Here is an 18,516-nt window from a genome sequence, read left to right as displayed (position 1 = left end):
ACCTCAAAGCATCTCAAGCTTCCTCAACAACAACTGAGACAGCTCTCTTCACTGAGCAATTATGGAACAAGACTAAAGACTTACCTACACACGACAATGAGAGCTGTAGTCAAAAACCTTCCCCAAGGTCTTGGAAATTGATAGTACTATGTAAGAAAGAAACAGAAACAAGGCAAAGGCAGTCGACAAGATGAAGCAAGACTCTGAAGAGCCTAAGACAATTGGAACATAAGAGTGATTCTTATGAATCAGCTGCACACACAAATAAATACTTGTTCTAAACAACAGCACTCAATACAGAAGATATTAAGAGGAATTGAAAAAACCACAACAAACAAACAAACAAACAAACAAAACCAAATCAAACCAAACCAAAAACCACCAAAAAACCAAAACATAAAACACAATACTCAGGTTGCCATGAACAACTAAATAATATCAGATTCTTGTGCTCAAAAATCAAAGTAGGCATATTACTTAAATAGAATGAATCAAATAGATGGTGCAATTAACACTGGAAAAAATATAAAGTAGTATTTTTCAGCATAATCTGAATAGTCCCAACTAAGTTCTAGCAGCACATTTCAGGATAAGGGTCCTCCATGTCACATCTATTAAGTTAAATATGTCGGTGGTGTGAGATACCAAAAATAGCACTTAAACAACAGAATGTAGTAAGCAGTACTCAGCTAACAAACCCTGCAGTGAGGGCACCTGTTAACAATTAACACAGGAAAATCTCTGAACAGCATGGACTTTGCTATGGAGATATTAACTCTGAATCTAAATCTCAGAGCTGAATTATGCAGTATTTTGGACAATAAGATCACCTGACAATAGTGTTTAAAAACAAAAAAAGTCTAAATAGAATCTTTTCAGGACATTCCTCAAAAGGAAACAAGTGAAGAGGTTAATTTATATAAGTCAAGTTCAAGTCAAGCAGTTTACTCTGCTCATTGCCAGATGGCTCTAAAATGTATTTCATCTACCTGTAATGCAGAACACCCTCTCACATCTGGAGCTTCCACAGCCACGAGTCTCCCCTTAGCACACAGGATGTGCATCTACTGCCAGAATGAAGTGAGAAATCAAATAGTTTGGTTTTGGTGGTTTGTTGTTGGGGTTTTATTTCCTTTAACACAATACTTCAATTCAATACTTTATAATGAGCAAAATTTTGTTAAGATGAAAAAGAAAATAGGGCCTTTTTTTGTCTTGGTTAAATGTATCTATGAATTAGCCTGGAGAATATACTGATAGCACAGCACAGCCTCCTCTAAAACACTGGGGCAATTCAACACCTGAAGCAGCAAATAGAGCCCAGGTGTCCTTTCTAAAGGAATTTCAGCACTAATCTGGAGATCTCGGTCTGGGAGGTCATGTCTTTGGGCACAAGACTCCTGTACTGTGAGATAGGTGTGCATGGCAGTCAGCTCACCAAGCTGCACCTGGGATGCCACAAAGTTAGCAGGCAGAAGAAATAGTTTTGTTAAACTTAACTGGGAGTTCTTTGGAAGCCACTTTGTTTCAAGCCAATCTTTTTAACTGACCAGCTTTTACCCTGTACTAAAGTGTTTTTGAGATGTTAAAAAATTCTGGGGTTTATGCAGGTTGTCATAACTCCTTTGTGGCCAAACATGCATTGGTGGCACTATTGAGCAGTTACAGAAAAGGCTAGAAATCAGATCATTGCTGGGAATGTTTCCAAGCAGACACTTGCATTCTCAAATGAGAAACTTATCTTCCTTGTGCCAAAGTAAATCCCCAGTTGAAAAACTAGGTGAAAAAGCATTCACTGACAATCACAAGCCAAAGCGATCAGGTTCAATAGCATGTATTACTCTCTAGTAGACTTTTAAGTACTCAGCTCAAGTTCAACAAAGCTTAACAAAGCTTTCCAAAACTTCCTATGTTGTTTGCATTGACCCATGTGTAGTTATTTCAAATCTCCTTACTCTCCTAGCATTTCTTCCCTGTTCTCTTTAATTTACTCCACCAGTACAGAAGAGACATGCTGTCACCATGACTATTCTAACTCCAAAATGCAGCAACTCATGCTGTCTTTAAAAGATGCTGGATGCTCTCATAGCATTTTTACAATCTGATGAACAAGTAAAGCATCTGCGATTTTAGATTAATAACACTCATACACAGTTACAATCCAACAGAGCCAAGCAACACTGTGCAATTGCAATTGTTTTAGGCCTTTCCCAGCTGCGACCTTTTCCTGGGAAGTGTACACTTCCTTTAAACAAAAAACTTGTAAAAACATAGTGTGGAATAGGAGCTACAAATACAAAGAAAAAAAATCCAATTCCAGCATTTTAAGCTTCAAATAAACACTAGTTCAGTATACCATTTGAAATCTTTAATTTGTCAAATCAGAACTGAAAAGTGTAATCAGAAAACTCATGATTATAAATGGATCCATGTTACACAAAATGAACTTTGGAGGGCACATATTTTTTGTCCAGTCTGATGCTGTTCCCACTGCACCAGCTCCCACACACACTGGAGGTCTGAGACCTTTCTTGGTTCACTAACAGTAGAAACTGATATGCTAACCCAGCAACCAAAACCTGAGATAAAGCTGTAGGAGTGGACCAGAGCCACCCCAGAATAATCAGTACATGCATACAGTTGGGAGCAAGAAGAAAACAGGGAAATAGGAGGAGTAGAGAGCTGTTAAGAGCCATAAAATTTCATCCCTAAAATGGCATTATTACAAAGCCACAGACATAAAAGGGTTGTCCCAAAAACTGTAATACATATTTCAAAGCTCATTAAAATTGTCTCTAAAACAAAGTTTTCAGAGTAGGGTTTCAGTGGGAGAAGGGGAACCATTTCTCTAGATTACCCTGCAAAGTCTTCCCTTTCTTGAGGTGAGTTCTGAGGCTCCACAGAGTAACCTCACTATCCTTTGCACAGAATATTCGATAATACTGTAAATAGCATTTACAATAAAAGGCTGCAAACTGAACAGCTGTTGGGACATAAACCATAACTGAGAGGACAGCCAACACTGAGGCTACTGCAAGGGAAAAGCCCCAAAGCCCGAGGAAGCCGAAATGCAAGCCATGATTTCCAGAAGCAAGGGAGCAAGCCGAGGGTAGCACACCAGGAGGATGCTGCTAGGGCTGGATTCCAGAAGCCTTGGTGTGTGCAGCATGAGACTGTTTGTAAGAAGCATGAATTTGTTTTGTGCACACCCTTCCAGTACAGAAAGTTATGCCTGACCAGAAAAGAAAGTTAATTTGGCCTTGTTTAGCAAATTCTTAAAACTCTGCCAAAGCATTGTTCAGATGGCACAAGACATAACTCCCGGCAAGTTGCTGCTCTCAGAAATTACAGACTCTCAATGAGTTGTTTAACCTCTTTGTTACTTTCAGGTTGTAGAAAGAGCAATGGCTACATAGGTAGAGTGTAAAGGCAAGAATTGTTCAGGGTTGGGGAAATTAGACTCTAGACACATCATGACAGATGTCCTGCCTTAAATAGCAACAGTAACGTTCCACTACTTGAGAACCCAGCTATCATTCCAAAATAGTAGAAAGTATAAAACATTAACAAAGATGATATGATAAGTCTATTTCAAACAAGGAGCCTGCACAACAAAGCAAAAAGGAAAAAAAAATCACTTTTATCACTGCTAGCTTAGGTGATTTGCTACATCCCCACCCGTTGTTCCTTCTTTTTTTGTTAAAAAAAAAAAAGTGTTGTGTAATTTGAGTTCTACTCTTGATAGTGTATTTGAAAGGAACAAAAATTAAGGACGCGGTTCTCAGTTAGAAAAGAGAGTTTCACTTCACGCAAAGTCTGAAAAACTGATCATGAGATCAAATGACCAAATCCAGAATAGAGATTTAAAAAAAAAAAAAAAAAAAAGAGTTTGAGAAGACCAGGTCATAAAGAAAGAGACTAACAAAGAAAAATGCTCAGTACAGTCTCAGGGAAATCATATAAGTAATTTTTCAAGTCACCTGAACCTTAAGTTCCCAGCCTGTAGTACACATATCACATACTACAGTAAGTAGTATGTGATCAAGTCATGTTGACATTCCCATAAGTGTTGCCAAGGAGTGCACACAAGCACATGTATGCATATATATGTGTGTGTGTGTGTGTGTGCACTGAGACATTGCCACCAGCAAAGGCAATTTCAAGTGCATCAGCTTCAGAAACCCAACAAAGCAGCTCATCGAACACATTGCTGTATTTAACACAGGGATCATGTTCAGTTGCTGCAACTGTCATACTTAGAGACTTAAGGGGGTAAAAATAATTGAGCAATAAAGATGGTCTTAGGCTTGTAGGCATTTGACAAGCATCCAAGCCCCAGTAGCATGCACAGTGAATAGAAGTGACTGGAAATATGTGAGCAAGTGATCTTCTGTTTATCAAAAGAGGAGCGTTTCTTAGAGCAGCTCTCCAGAGGTCACACCAAAAAACACTAGAACATTCTGAACATTTAATACACAAAACTAATGACTGTTTTACAAGCGTTAGAAGTTTTCCACAATAAGAATTTGTGGTTTCCTGTGCAAGGAAGAATGCCAGTTCATACCAACATGTTCATGGAAAAAGTTTTTTTTCAGGGCTTCCTTAAGAAACTAACCTCTGCAACACCAAGATTACTTGCTTTGTTTCAGAGGTGACTGAAATGATTATAAGTTCCCAAATTGGTCTTTGCATAAGAAACATTTAATGAAGTAACATTTGTTTTATTGGAAGGACACTGTCTGCTATTGCATCATGAAAGCATATTTGTACGTTACTCTAGGAATCTGACAAGTCATTATAATTCTTGAAGACAGTAATTAAGGTGTTCCCTCTTTATTGCACTTGGAAAGATCTTTCAGCTGAACTTTAGCACAAAACTACTCTGGTTCTCGGGTTCATTACTTCACACAATACACAGGCTTTTTGGGGTTTTGCTTTTGATTTCAGCAGCTCCTTGCTGGCAAGCACCTCCTGGGAGTCCAGAAAGAGCACGTCCAACCAATTACTGCTTTAAATATTTCTTTTAAAATGCTACTAGGTCCTCTAACAGTAGGTCAGATGAAACAAAATCACTGGTAACTTCTTTTTTGCAGCTCCCTATCTCTGTACTGTAAGGCAGATTAGATTCCCAAACCAGGGCATGGAAATTTATATCTCACCTGGAATGTTTCATCTGCCATCTCCCTGCCCACATAAATCCCTTCAAGTTGTCTGTGACTGTACTATCCCAGCAGGGTACACCACACAGCGCATTTCAGACATGAAGTTTACTACAGAAGCATAAGCTGAGCATTCCCCTCTTAAACCACAAATTTAAGAACCCAAAATGCATCTCTTGCAGTAGTTAGCTATGCTAGAGTTTGCTTTTATTTATGTAAGTCCTAGCAAGTTGTTTAGCTAGGTTCAGTGACACTTAAATTCAAAGTTCATTTTATTCAACGTAATTTAATTTCAAGCTAAAAGAATTAAACTTGCATTCCATACCAGGAATCCATATAAACAACTCAGTTCCATACACCAGGTTTTTGCTTGCAGTAGGAAGCCAGAAAAACGTTGTTGCCAACCCACAAAAACAATACAAAAAGAGGCATTTGCATGCAAGTTGTCAAGTCAGGCATGCACCAAATATTATGGAGACAAGACAAAAGAGTGTATTCCAGGAGAAACAAATCCTTTGTCTGTCAACTATTAGCACTCTACAATATAACAGGAAGGAAGAGGACAGGCAGAGCATTCAGAAGAGGTTTGGTGCAATCCCACGGTCAGGGTGTTTATAGAGTTCTGGTGAGTCTTTACTTTCTGATCTTTGCAAGGGTCAAGTTCTGCACAAACTCCTTTGAAGTAATATTTGTTACGGCATATGCTTTAAACCACAAATGACAGAACACTGACTAAAAGGGATGCTAAGCAAGTTTGCAGACGACACAAAATTGGGAGGAGCTGTTGACTCCCTCAAAGGCAGGGACACCCTGCAGAGAGATCTTGACAAATTAAAGGACTGGGCAATCACCAATCATATGAATTTTAACAGGGGGAAGTGCTGGATTCTGCACCTGGAGTGGGGAAACCCTGGATGTATTTACAGACTGGGGAATGAGATGGTGGAGAGCAGCACTGTGCAAAGGGGCCTGGGGGTCCTGGTCAATGGCAAGTTGAATATGAGTCAGCAGTGTCCTGGCAGCCAGGAGGGCCAACTGTGTCCGGGGGGGGCATCAGGCAAAGCATTGCCAGCTGGTTCAGGGAGGGGATTGTCCCACTCTGCTCTGCACTTGGGCGGCCTCACCTCAAATATTGTGTGCAGTTTTGGGCACCACAATACAAAAAAGACATAAAGCCATTAGAGAACATCCAAAGGAGGGTAACAAAGATGGTGAAGGGAAGCTGAATGAGGAGTGGTTGAGGTCATTTGGCCTGCTCAGCTTGGAGGAGGCTGAGGGGAGACCTCATTGCAGTTACAATTTCCTTGTGAGGGGAAGAGGAGGGGCAGGCACTGATTTCTTCTCTGGGGTGACCAGTGGCAGGACCTGAGGGAATGGCCTGAAGTTGTGTCAGGGGAGGTGTAAGTTGGATATTAGAAAGAGGTTCTTCGCTTAGAGGGTGGTTGGGTGCTGGAACAGGCTCCCCAGGGAAGTGGTCACAGCACCAAGCTTGACAGAGTTCAAGAGGTGTTTGGATGATACCCTCAGGCATGTGGTGTGATTCTTGGGGAGGGTCCTGGGCAGGGCCAGGAGCTGGACTCGATGATCCCTGTGGGTCCCTTCCAACTTGGCATATTCTGTGATTCTGTAAAGTACTTTAAGCCTAAAGCCAACAGTGTGATCTAAATAGGAATACCTAAGCTAAGCAGTTTTGTGGAGTAAGGTGGAAGAAGAAACAACTACTTTTTAGCAATTAACACCTAAATGCTGATTACAGATGAAAGCTCAGCCTCAGGTGCAGCACACAAACAAGGCAAAGCATCCAGAACACAAGAAGCTACAACAGGCAGCCCTAACAACAAAGCCCAACTAAGCCAGATCCTTACAGATATGATCTCAGTAAATATGTTCTGTTTTCTTTTTGCAATTTTGTTTATTATTGCAACTTTTGCATAAGTAACCTTCTTTCAAACCCTCGAATCTTTCCAGTGATAGAGACAATTTTGTGTAAGTAGGCTCTGGGAGCCATGCACATGACTGATAAGCTACATACAGGGCAGAGACCTGAGTCACACAACCTGTGAGATAACAGGCACCCAAACTGACCAGCGAAGAGCTGCAATGACCACCCCAGAGGAAAACAACTTAAAGTGCCAAAGTTAAAGATCATAACCCACATAACATATAAACTTGTGGCTTAAGGAAGCAGCTTTACCTGCCCCTGCTCTACTTCTGTCTTTAAATTAACACATACTTTAATTTTTAGTCTCATAGAGCAGTGGAAGAATCAGTGAAGCGAGGCATGCACAGCAGCACTTACCACTAGCTGAGCAAAGGAAATCATTAACAACAGCAAAAGAAAACAAAGGTAGAAGGGATTAATTCAAGTTACATTTTCAGAACAGCAATCTTCCTGCTGCTGGAAATGCTGCTCTCCTGTGCAATCAACAAGGTCTACTCCTCCACTAAGCCTTACAGTTGTCAGCTTTCCTGGGGTTGGAAGGTATTACATAGACAGACATGTCTTTAAATTGGCTGGGAAGCCAATTTAAGTTCAGAGGAAACTTTAAAATAAATATTTTCCCCTGTAGAGGATGGAGCAAATTTAAGCCAAGTTAAAAACATTGGCAGAATCTTTCATTTAAAAAAAAAAAAAAACCAAACCAAACAAAAAAAAAAAGCCACCTAACAAAAAGCTTTCTCAAATGTTCTATTTATATGCCTTTCCAACACATCCACCAACTTCCTTAAGAACTGTTTTTGGAGGTGGGTGAGAAGGTAACCCCTTCTTTTTCCCCCCTATTATTTTAAACAAGTTTAAGTAATTTAATGCCGTTTTGAAGTCTTATCACTTCACTTCCCACCACCTTCTATGTGGATGTCATATTTCTTTCTCCTAAAGCCTTTAATAATTGAACACTGCTTACTAATCAGAAATTGTCTTCCTCTTCTGTTCAAATGAGGACAAACCAACACCTCCTTATTTTCTTCTCAAAATCCACTTCTCCCAACATCTTCTAAGTCCGTTGCCTAAATTCACAACAAATTATGAATTAATCAGCAGCACTTAAAAAAAAAATTAAGATGCTCTCCCTAACCTTCTCTATGACAGAAGTTTCCCCTCTATTCCCCATCTATCTTTCCATGGCCTCAGTATCACACTCAGTTGTCTTCCTCTGTTTTGAAGCATGGACAGTCTGCTGTTCTGGATGAGAACCCCTGTTACTTGTTTTCTAAAGAACTGTTCATGCAGTTATTAAATCCAGAACACACATTCATTTCTACGTTTTCTGTATTAACTACACATTTTAATCAAATATCTGTGACTACTCAGCTAACATAACTATGTCTCTAATATGATCACTTCAAACTATAGGCCTGTATTTCTGCTATGATTTCAGACAAAACTGATGTAGCGCTCCAACACTGACTTTGAAAAATTAATTTTCCAGAAGACAAGTGCAAGCACCTAGCCAAAGATAGTGTTCCAACTTCTTTAAAGTCACTAGCATTAGAATGGAAAAGTTCAAACTTTCAACTATTTGGAGATACGAAAAACAGATCCTGAAATATGCTACCTAAAACCAAGAGACTTCTTTTTATGTTTTTGCTTTTGTTTTTACAGGCCAACCCTCTATTATTAAGCCAGAGTCATCCTAGCATAATTTAGGTAGTGTTGATGTTTAACATGAACATGAAAGCTACAACTAGCAAGGACAGAGTAGGCCTGGTGAAAGAAGAGGGGGGAAAAAAAGGGTAGTAAAAAAAGAAATATATTTACAGTCACCTGAAAATTTTGACTCTGAGTAATAGGGTTCTCAGGCCAGTTACAATGGGTAACTTGGACCCTGGAGCAGCCTTTTCTGCTATCAAAATCAAGAATGCAGAAGTCATTCCCTTCCAGTCTCCTTTACCATGAAATGAATAACACAACCATGAAAAATCAAATTTACATTCTTGATTTACAAACTGTATTATAAATATAATTTCAAGAAAACACCTGATTTATCCCCTTTTATGGGAGTATGGAAAACTAGCTGATGAAACCACCTCAAGCCTCTGAAAACTTGCTTTACCACTATCTTTCAAATCTCTTGCAGCAACCAAGGATATGCTCCTCCTCATCCAAAGTTTCAAATTGACATTGTAGAAAAGGTTAAGTGGTTAGAACAGTAACTTTAGTCGTTAACAGAATTATCTCCTTTTTCCAAAGGTGCTTGAATTTACTCTCACTTTTAACTTCTGTATCTCCAGGCAGATAGCTACAGATTCAGTGCTGCAGGAAAGAGGAGTTCAGTCACTGAAATAATTTTCCAGATACTTCCTATCACTTTCATGGCAGGGACAGAAGGCTGGAAGGAAAAATCCATAAGGCAGGTCTCAGCCTGTGTTTCCTCACCTGGACTGAGCACCCACTGCAGATACAAGGCACTGCAGAGTCCCTGTCCTTTCCTTGACATCCAATCTGAGCAGTGCTGCCACTGAAACAAAAGTTTCCAGAATCAGCAAACAAAAGGGTTGGCTGACAAGAGAGCACAGGATGCCTTGTTAAATGGAACATTGTTCAGAGCAGTGGGGAAACAAAGGAGATGTTGACACGGCTTTAAGAGACACCTTTTAGTACCCCAGTTCTTTTGGATTAGTTACTACCACAGGCTGCAAATGCACATACGTATCTAAACACAATTGTATTCCATATTTGTTTCAAATCTATGAAAAATAAATATTTTCATGCAATCTGTTCAACTAGTGATGAAGAAAACATCTAAGAACTTTGATATAGTAAGAACGGTCTACTTTTCTTCAAAGTCTATTAAAAGCAGGAGAGGAGCTCACAGCACCTAGCACTTAACAAGAATTTTATCTCCACTAATACTTAACACCAGAGAAACAAATGCAGCTACAGTTGCCTGTATTAAGCAGCTGGCAAGCTCAGAGATGGAAAAGTTGCGGAACAGCTGGGGAATGCAAGACCCTTTTGAACAGGCTGCTATATGATCCAAAATAATGGTACATGTTTACACACAACACAATGGCAGCAACAGCCAAATGCAGGTCTGGTGAATGGACTACAGCTGCTCCTTCCATCCAACAAGGCACAGCAAGCAGATACAAAGGAGTTCATATTCGCAAAATATGGCTTTCGTCTTAAAAGGCAGCAGTCTGATTTCCAGAATAGACAGCTGGCTCTCCAACTGGACTAAACTGTAAAAGATTCTGCATTACAAGTTACCCCCTAAAACAAGTCTGGATTAGGGTCACAGAGCTTTCCAAACTGCTGCTACTTTACCACCAACAGTTTCCAACTGTTACTCAGACTAACAGGTTGCCATCTAACACATAAAACATCTTGTCTCGTGACAGTATTTTCCAGCTAGCGTCAGGAAGACAGCCATTCACAAACTCCTAATATAGACACTGACTACACAGAAGTTAGCTATCCACTTTGGAGAAAGATGTTCAGTATGCTGGAAAGGAGGGTTTGAATAAACATGGACTATTTTACAGCTTTTTTACACTAGTGTTACACATTGGTGTAAAAGTTGGCACCTGAAGACAACACCTTCCACTGCTCATACCTAGACAGAGGGATAGTCCTTATTTGCTGCTGCTTATGCAATAACTGATAGCAGATTGCAAAGAGGACTCTCTTGTTTCACAACTGTCATCTGAAGACAACATAATTTTGTAAGTGACCTTGTACAAAAATTGCATCACCTTATTTCAAGTCATCTTCCGAGTTTTCAAGTCTCAGAAGCACAGTATCAGCAGTACCACCTGTTTTGCTCAAGACAAACCATGATTAAATAGTACTAAGGAACTGGCTACTACTTTATATTGTAACCATGCCACTCCTAATCATACCAGGCACCAAAACAGAGTTAGTAATGAAATGTTTCAACTCACTGCATCTTGATTAAAAACAGTGTAACTCAAAACACACCGTTTTTGACAGAGAAAAGGAGACAGCATGGAAAGATCTAGTCTTCTACCTCCTCTGCATGTAGCCATTAATGTTACAATCCCAGTTAAGAGCTACTCAGAATGTGATAGTTAAAACTGGACAAAGACAGCTGTCATAGCAACAATAATAGATGTAGACACAATTTTTAACCTCTGTCACTTTTACAAAGAAAAATACCACTAATAGTCATCATAGAAAGCAGGATTTTGAAATATGGGTTGTAAGACACTGTCTTGTAATTAATGGGACTCTGCCAATGACAAACATTTCTCAGCACACCTAAGCAACAAAATGCCACATCTGTACACTTCAATTTCAGGCTTCTGATAAAGACTTTTTAGTGAAATTCTTCTGTGACTTAAGCCATATTTCTAAGAAATTCCCCATATGAATGGAATATGAATAAAAAAACAAAGTAAGTAGAGCCTTGAGTCACACTTCCAGAAAAGATGCTTCTTTTCCCAAAATAGTACTGTGCTAAATACCCTTCCTGCAAAGCAGTGATAGGCATGCTACCCTTCAACCCTACCATCTGTAAAGGTAAGAACACAGATTTGCTCTTCCAGCTGCACTGACACTGCACTTGCTAGGAGCTGCTGCAAAGTGCTGCCCTGTTGTGGCAGTGGGAGCGATGGCTTGTATCCCTGAGGGATCTCAATGAGCTCGAGAGCCCCATCTGCATCAGGAGCTTTTTCTCCTGAATTTCAAACCAGTTCTCCTGCCCAGATTTATCCAGTTTTAGGCACATCCCACTACTTTAGTGTCTCTAAAGTCTTGTTCTCAAAAAAAAGTAAAAATGGAAGCTTAAAACGTTGCACGATGTTGGAATGAGTAATGACACCAGTGAAGCTTAGCACAGTTCAGCAAACAGATGATTTTTAACAGTTACAGGTAACGCACCGACAGTCAATCTACATGAGCAAGTGACATGTGATTGATCTGGATGATCCATAAGCTGCACTGAACCTCTCCCAAATTACTCTCCATACTTACCGTAGTGGATTACTCTTTCTACCAAACTCACAATAACAACCAAAAGTGAAACCCAAATTTTAAAACCCACAAAAGAGCCAAAGAACTCTAGTTCCTTATCAATTAGTCTCCACTGAACTAATTACTGCTTTAAAGGAGAAGGTATCCATCTCAAAATTCCAATGCTGTACTTCGCAGGTACAGACAAAAATCCTTCTTTTGTTTCACTCCCCTTCTTTGTAGCCACATCATATATTGTAGTTTATTTCCAATTAAAAGACCTATCAGGGTTTCTGTGTGTGCATGAATGGAAGGGCAAGTTTCCATCTTTCTGAGAAGTTCTTTTTAACGAGTGTTTTACATGTGGATATAAACTCAGCTCTTTCACAAAACACTTACCACTATCATTTTCCACAAAGAAACTAAGAAAACAAATCTTTTAATAGCTCATTCCTGATCTTGCTCTGAACTGCACACAGATAAGGTTGTTTTAGAAATTGTTAGGAGGTACATCTACACCAAAGTGTACTTGCCATAACGAAGATTTCCCTACCACGTAGATCCGACAGCCATGTCCCAACAGGCTCCAGATCGTTCATACACATACCAAGTATTGTTCAAAGCAGACTTGCTTTAAGCAAGATTAAATACCTGTTCAGTTTGAACTGTCCCAGTGCCAGGATAAACTACACTAAACTAGTTCAGACAGTTATCCCGCTGGGCACCAATGGCCTTTGAAACTCCCAGTACCCCAGAATCTGCTGCTTCTGGGAATTATGCCAGGAGCACTGGGATAGCTCTCCGCAGAGGACATTACAAATTAAATATTTTAGAAGTGTGCTTATGTTTACATGGAGCAAGGCTGCAACAGTTCAGCATATGAGTCAGCATGGTTTGCATCCACACAGAGCTGAGCAGTGCAGTTGGGAACTATAAATTTTCTAGGGAAACAAAGAGTGTGAAATGACTCCCCCAGGGGAATACAGTCAGGCCACACCTAGCAGGAGCTAACACTCACCTGAAGACAGGAATTTTATACAGAGCTTTACTGCTAAAAACCCATGACTTTCCTATGGCGACTGGACTGCAGAAGTTTCTACCCAGGATAGACACTTTGGTCCTGCCTGTATCAGAGAGGTTAGTAATGATATCATGGACAGATAAACTTACAGGCATGCACACCCATGCTAGGATGCTACACCTCTTCAAGTGTTATAATTAACAGTCAACTACTTTAAAGTGAAAGCTGAAGCATATTTCCTACCAGGATAGCAAAGCAATCCTGCATCTCAGGACCATAATATCCAACGAAGTCTTCAGACAGGTAAACAAAGCAAAACTGAAACAGGATAAACTACTCTAGTGCATCTCACCATGCTGTTACCTATGGCCAGATGCATTTAAGGACCAGGCCAACATCCTTTTATTGAGGCCTCAGGAGGCATAGCAAAACAGGATGACATATCAAGCCTCTGAATGTTCCACCAGGGAAGAACATTTCATGGCAGGAACAGCTGTCAGGCCTGTGTTTCAAGAGTTGAGTACATTACCACTATTCCTTCCCTGTCTCCACAACAGGCACTTCTGCCTCATGAATGCTTGAAAATGACCATAAAAAAACCAAGACTATTTCTCTGAAAACCCAGCTGGACCTCTGTCACTGCTGGTTACACAGGGCATTCCACAGAGCCAGAGGACAGCACATCCTCATCTTGAACTGCACTCTCGTGTCAGAGGTAACAACACCACAATGCAGTAACTCTGAACACAGTTCTGTTGTCATAAACCTCATTAGCCACGTGAATCAGTCAACAGAGGGTTCGATTTTCCGGTGGCTTTTGCTTTCCTTTTGAACAAAAGAGATTAAGATATTACAGGTCGAGAACATTTTTCAGTATGACACAGTTTGGTTCACTCTTAAAGAAACACACTTGCCCATGATAAAAACCGATAAAAATATGTTCAGAACATATTCCATATCAGAAGAACTGTTCACACACGCAGAAGAACTAGGTACCTAGCACAACAGGAGTACCGTCTTTCAGCACGAGATACTATCTGAGCTAAGATCAGTCTATGATGACACCAACAACTGTTGAAGACCTAGAACAATATCAGAACTAAATGAATAATGTTCACTTCCTATTTTCATTCCCAGGCTTCATGCTGCTGCCCCCTGCCAAGTAATAAACTCGACTACACTCAGACTTTGAAAGACCATTTAAGTCTCTCTTAAAAGAGTCATAACCCACGATCACATGCAGACTTCAAGAAGTTAATGGTAGAATAGGATGCAAAGGTGTCATTAAATAGACAGTTCTCCAGCACTGGGTATCCATCCTCTATGTAATACCCTACAAGCACTGCACTTGCAACTATTTAGAATACCCTACTCATTTTTCTCCTATTCATCACAATACTTCATTGTTTCCCCCTTTTTTAAACACATTATTGTTTTCTGGAGTTTGGAAAACAAGTCTGGGCAAGCTGCAACCCCACTGCTGACCCATTTAAGCCAAGGTGAGTGTTTAACCTCCAACCCAGCTATGAGGCTCTGGGCAAAAGACGTTCCGTGCATCACTAAACAAGCCCCCTGTTGATTCTGCCAGCTTTTCCCGGTATCCCGCCGTGCTGTAACGAGCCAGCATCATAAAGTCCCTCTTTCTTTACATCACACGTGCGCGCTGCCGCTGCTGCCGATGCCTTTTCTTCCAGCTGAAAGAAGAGACAAAACTCCTTCAAACACTTCTCAGCCCCGCTGCGAAGCGGCCCCAGCGCCACGGGCGGCACCGGGAGCGGACCCTGCGCCGCGCCCCCCGCTCGCTGCTCCCGCCGGCGCCGAGCTGTCCCCGCACATCGCGGCCCCAGAGCAGGTGCTCCCGCAGCGTGCGGGGAGCGCGGGGCACCGCGGGCGGGGCGAGCCCCGCATCCCCCCCGGGGTGCGCGCCGGGGAGAGCCCCGAGCCGGAGTGACAGCGCGGCCCCGGCGAGAGACAGCGGGGAAGTTTCGTGCAGCACCTTCGCGACGCAAACCCGCTGCCCGGGCGAGCGGGAGCCCGCGGCGCCTCCTCCGAGGCGGCGGCCGTGCCCCGGGGGCAGCGCCCGCGCGGGTTCCGCTCCCGCGGCGAACGGGCGGCGAGCGCGGCCGCCGACACTCACCTCGCACCCGGCGGCTCCCGGGCAGCCGCAGCCTGCAGCGGCCTCGTCAGTCCGTCCGTCCGTCCGTCCGTGCCTCCGGCCGGCCGGCGGGGCGGAGCGGGGCGTTGGGAGCGGCGCGGCCACGAGGGGCGGGGGGCGGCTGCTGCCACCGCCTCCTCGGCGGGGCGGGGTGGGGCGGGGCGGCCTCTCGGCTCCGCGCCCCGGCGGGAGCGGCGTGAGAGCGGCCGCGGGGACAGGGCGGGGAGCGGCGGCGATCCCACGCGGGACGGGACGGGACGGGACGGGACGGGACGGGACGGGACGGGACGGGACGGGACGGGACCCCCGCCCGGCTCTCCCCGTTCCCCGGTCCCGCGCGCCTCCTGGAGGCCCTGCCCCGCGCCTTAAAGGGGCCGCGCCCGGCGCGGCGCGAGGGGAATTTTTTGCGTCCCCTTTCATCGTGGCCGGCCAACAGAATGTTTCATTATTTAAGGGAGACCTGGGCAGGGCTCAGCAGCGTTACTCGTGCGTAAGTTTATTAGTAGCTCCTGCACGAGCAGTACTTATGGACAGCGTTTCTCTGTTCAGGGACGTACGACTGTTCTTTTTATTAATTTGTGCAACCTTTCCAGGCTATCTCAACCTGATGGCAGAATTTGTTCTGCTGGCTGCAGCAGATCCTGGGAAGAGCTTGAGGAGAAGCCTGTCTAAAGAAGCTCTCTCCCCGCTACTGGGGCCACATGAGGTAGAAGCTGGGGAATGCAGAAAGTCACCACCACTTTTTATTTATAGGGAGAAACTTTTTTTTTATTTTTCTCAGATGTACTTGTGTAAAACCATGTAATTGTTGGGAAGGTGAGAGAAATACAAATACAATGTTGTAGACCTCACCACAATGGTTCAGCAAAGGTGTTTGTCCACATAATAAAAAACTAGAGCATTCAAATTTTCTGATATTAAACATCTGGTATTAAACCTTCTGGGGAAGGTAGAATCTTTTTATTTCCCTTTCACTTCAATCTTTGACGTTAATCAAACATTTTCTAAGTAAAATACATGGAGAATTCAAGTCCTGCTTGATCAAATCTTAGTAAGCAACCTGAAATATGAACAACAGCATTTACCACATAGAGAATAATCAAAGGGGGAATAATTTGATGAATATGTTAAACCTGAGAGCTTAGGTAGAGAAGACATGGAACTGAACAGAATCCATGCTTCTGTTCCATTTGGCTGTAGAGGAGAGCTATCTTCTCTATATCTGTTTGAAGTCTGTGCAGAAAAATGGGAGAAAATCTCAAGGTGTGGAAACATGCTGAGATGAGGCAAACCTAAAAAATTTCAAATCAATGTCCAACAAGTGTTTCACAAGACACACTACAAAATATCTTTGTCTGCAGCACTACAGCAGCTTTATGCTCTAGATGAGTTCAGAATGAATATTGAGGGCTTAGCATGAAACATCACTGGGCTTTATAGCTTTGTGGCGGAGAGAATCTTCTTAATTGCAGGATAATGATGTGGTGTGGGCACATGCCTTTTGCCTAGTGGCTATGAATTGCTTTGTGCAGATGCATGAAACCCACATCAAATAGAAAGCATAGATGTGTCCTTCCAGTCTGAGGGAGAGAAGGAAGAAAGCTACTGTGGAAAGGAGGTCAAACATAAATCATAGCAAGGTTAAAAGCCATAGATAAAAAAAGTGACCTTGAAAATATGGTTTATCCAGCTGCCTTTCAAGACAATTTGTCCTGATGTTCAACACTCCTATTTGAAACTATCAAAGGCTTTTCCATTCCCTATGTAAAAAAAAAAAAAAAAAAAAAAAAGAGAGAGAGGCAGAACCATCTTGCTAGAATTGTCAAGGTTTAGAGATGGAATTCTGATTCTGTGGAAAAATGCTCTTTAATATAGGTCTGAGAGAATTGTCTGAGGGGAGAAAAAAGTCATTGAAATGTTAAACTTGTTTTTGTTGAGTGACATGATGCTGTCCTTGTTTGTTTTCAAATGTCAGAATGGTTTCTTGATGGAACTTTTGCAACTGAAAACCTGCAACTCATTTAACAAGAACTCTGTGTTCATCCTAGCTCAGAACTGATTTGTGTGTCTGGATTTAGCTTTAGGCATGGTCTCTGCCATCTTCTGCCAGAGACTTCTCTCCTGCAAACTTAATTCATGATCCAGATGCATGATTATTTCAAATTTACATTTCAAAAGGAGCAAAAGATTGATTTGAATTCCAAGGTAGGAGAGGGACGCACAGTGACGTTTTAATCTTTTGTTCCCAGAAGATCCAGCAAAAGTTAAGATTATTGAAGAAGTATAATTCAGGTCGAACCAAACATCTTAATCCATGTCAGCTATTTTCTACTCTTTTTTGGTGTGTTAGACATATGCATGTTTGATTTATGATGAGAGTCAAAAGCATCTGTACTTTGGGGCACAAGAAAATTCTTATTTAAACAATGGGCTCCCTGGGGAGAGATATAGAAAAGAAATGACATTTTTTTGCAAATAATTCAGTGTTTTTCACTCCATGAAGTATTTTGCTTTGTTTTGAAAAGTGCTGTGCAGAAGACACAATGACTCAGCTTATTATAAAGAAGTCCAGCAATTTTTCACCTTTATGTGACCTGTGTGACTGTGAACCAGGGTAGCACTGATGAAATACCGTTACCATTTGCTGGCCTTGGAGGGACCCACGTGAAAAGAATTGGTCATCTCAGTCTCATTGGCAGCATACAAGTATTCACATCTTAAAAACATTTGGAACTAGTTGGCAATCTGAGGCCTTGTCTGCAGTCAGGATTAGCTCTGATTGCAGGAATTATTTTAGCTTCTGGTAAAAACCCACTGTAGATCAAGTTGTGCAAATTGTGATCTATGCTACCTTCTGCATCATTTAATAGCTGATACGTGGACTAGTTCTAATTGCAGATGAGGTTGAAGAAAAGAAACCATTTTCTGAATAGTTACATATCCTGAATCAACTCTCATGATGTGCTTGAGTAGTTTATTTTAAGTTTTTCAGGAAAAAGGTGCTGAAGATAAACAACTGTAACATTTTCAATTCAAGCCTGCACTGGTTGGAGATTTTGTTCTGTAACTAGATGCTGTGCTGTATATGCATTGATATGATAAGAAACAGTCTTGAAAATAACATTTAAAATCACAAGTAAACTTCTCAGAATTCAGTATGCCATTTGAATGCCTGCTCTTTTTAAACGAATGATCTTTAATCCAGACATCTCTACACTTAAGGGACTTTCTTGCCAAGCTTTGGAACTGACCTCTGTATCATGAC

At 41.8% G+C, this 18,516-nt stretch overlaps 1 protein-coding gene across 2 annotated transcripts in view; it reads right to left on the bottom strand.

The window, feature by feature from the left end:
* SVIL (supervillin) overlaps positions 1-15,450 on the bottom strand; it is a 138,819-nt gene extending 123,369 nt beyond the window's left edge. For both annotated transcript variants that reach the window (XM_064636586.1, XM_064636602.1), the window contains exon 1: positions 15,234-15,450. The gene's annotated coding sequence lies outside the window, so the exon portion shown is untranslated. The remainder of the gene's footprint in view (positions 1-15,233) is intronic.
* Positions 15,451-18,516: the final 3,066 nt, after the last annotated feature.

The sequence above is a fragment of the Pseudopipra pipra genome, chromosome 1, assembly GCF_036250125.1.
Source record: "Pseudopipra pipra isolate bDixPip1 chromosome 1, bDixPip1.hap1, whole genome shotgun sequence".
Lineage (NCBI taxonomy): Eukaryota > Metazoa > Chordata > Aves > Passeriformes > Pipridae > Pseudopipra > Pseudopipra pipra.
Note: the sequence above shows the minus strand (reverse complement) of the source record. Positions and strands in the feature narration are given on the sequence as shown.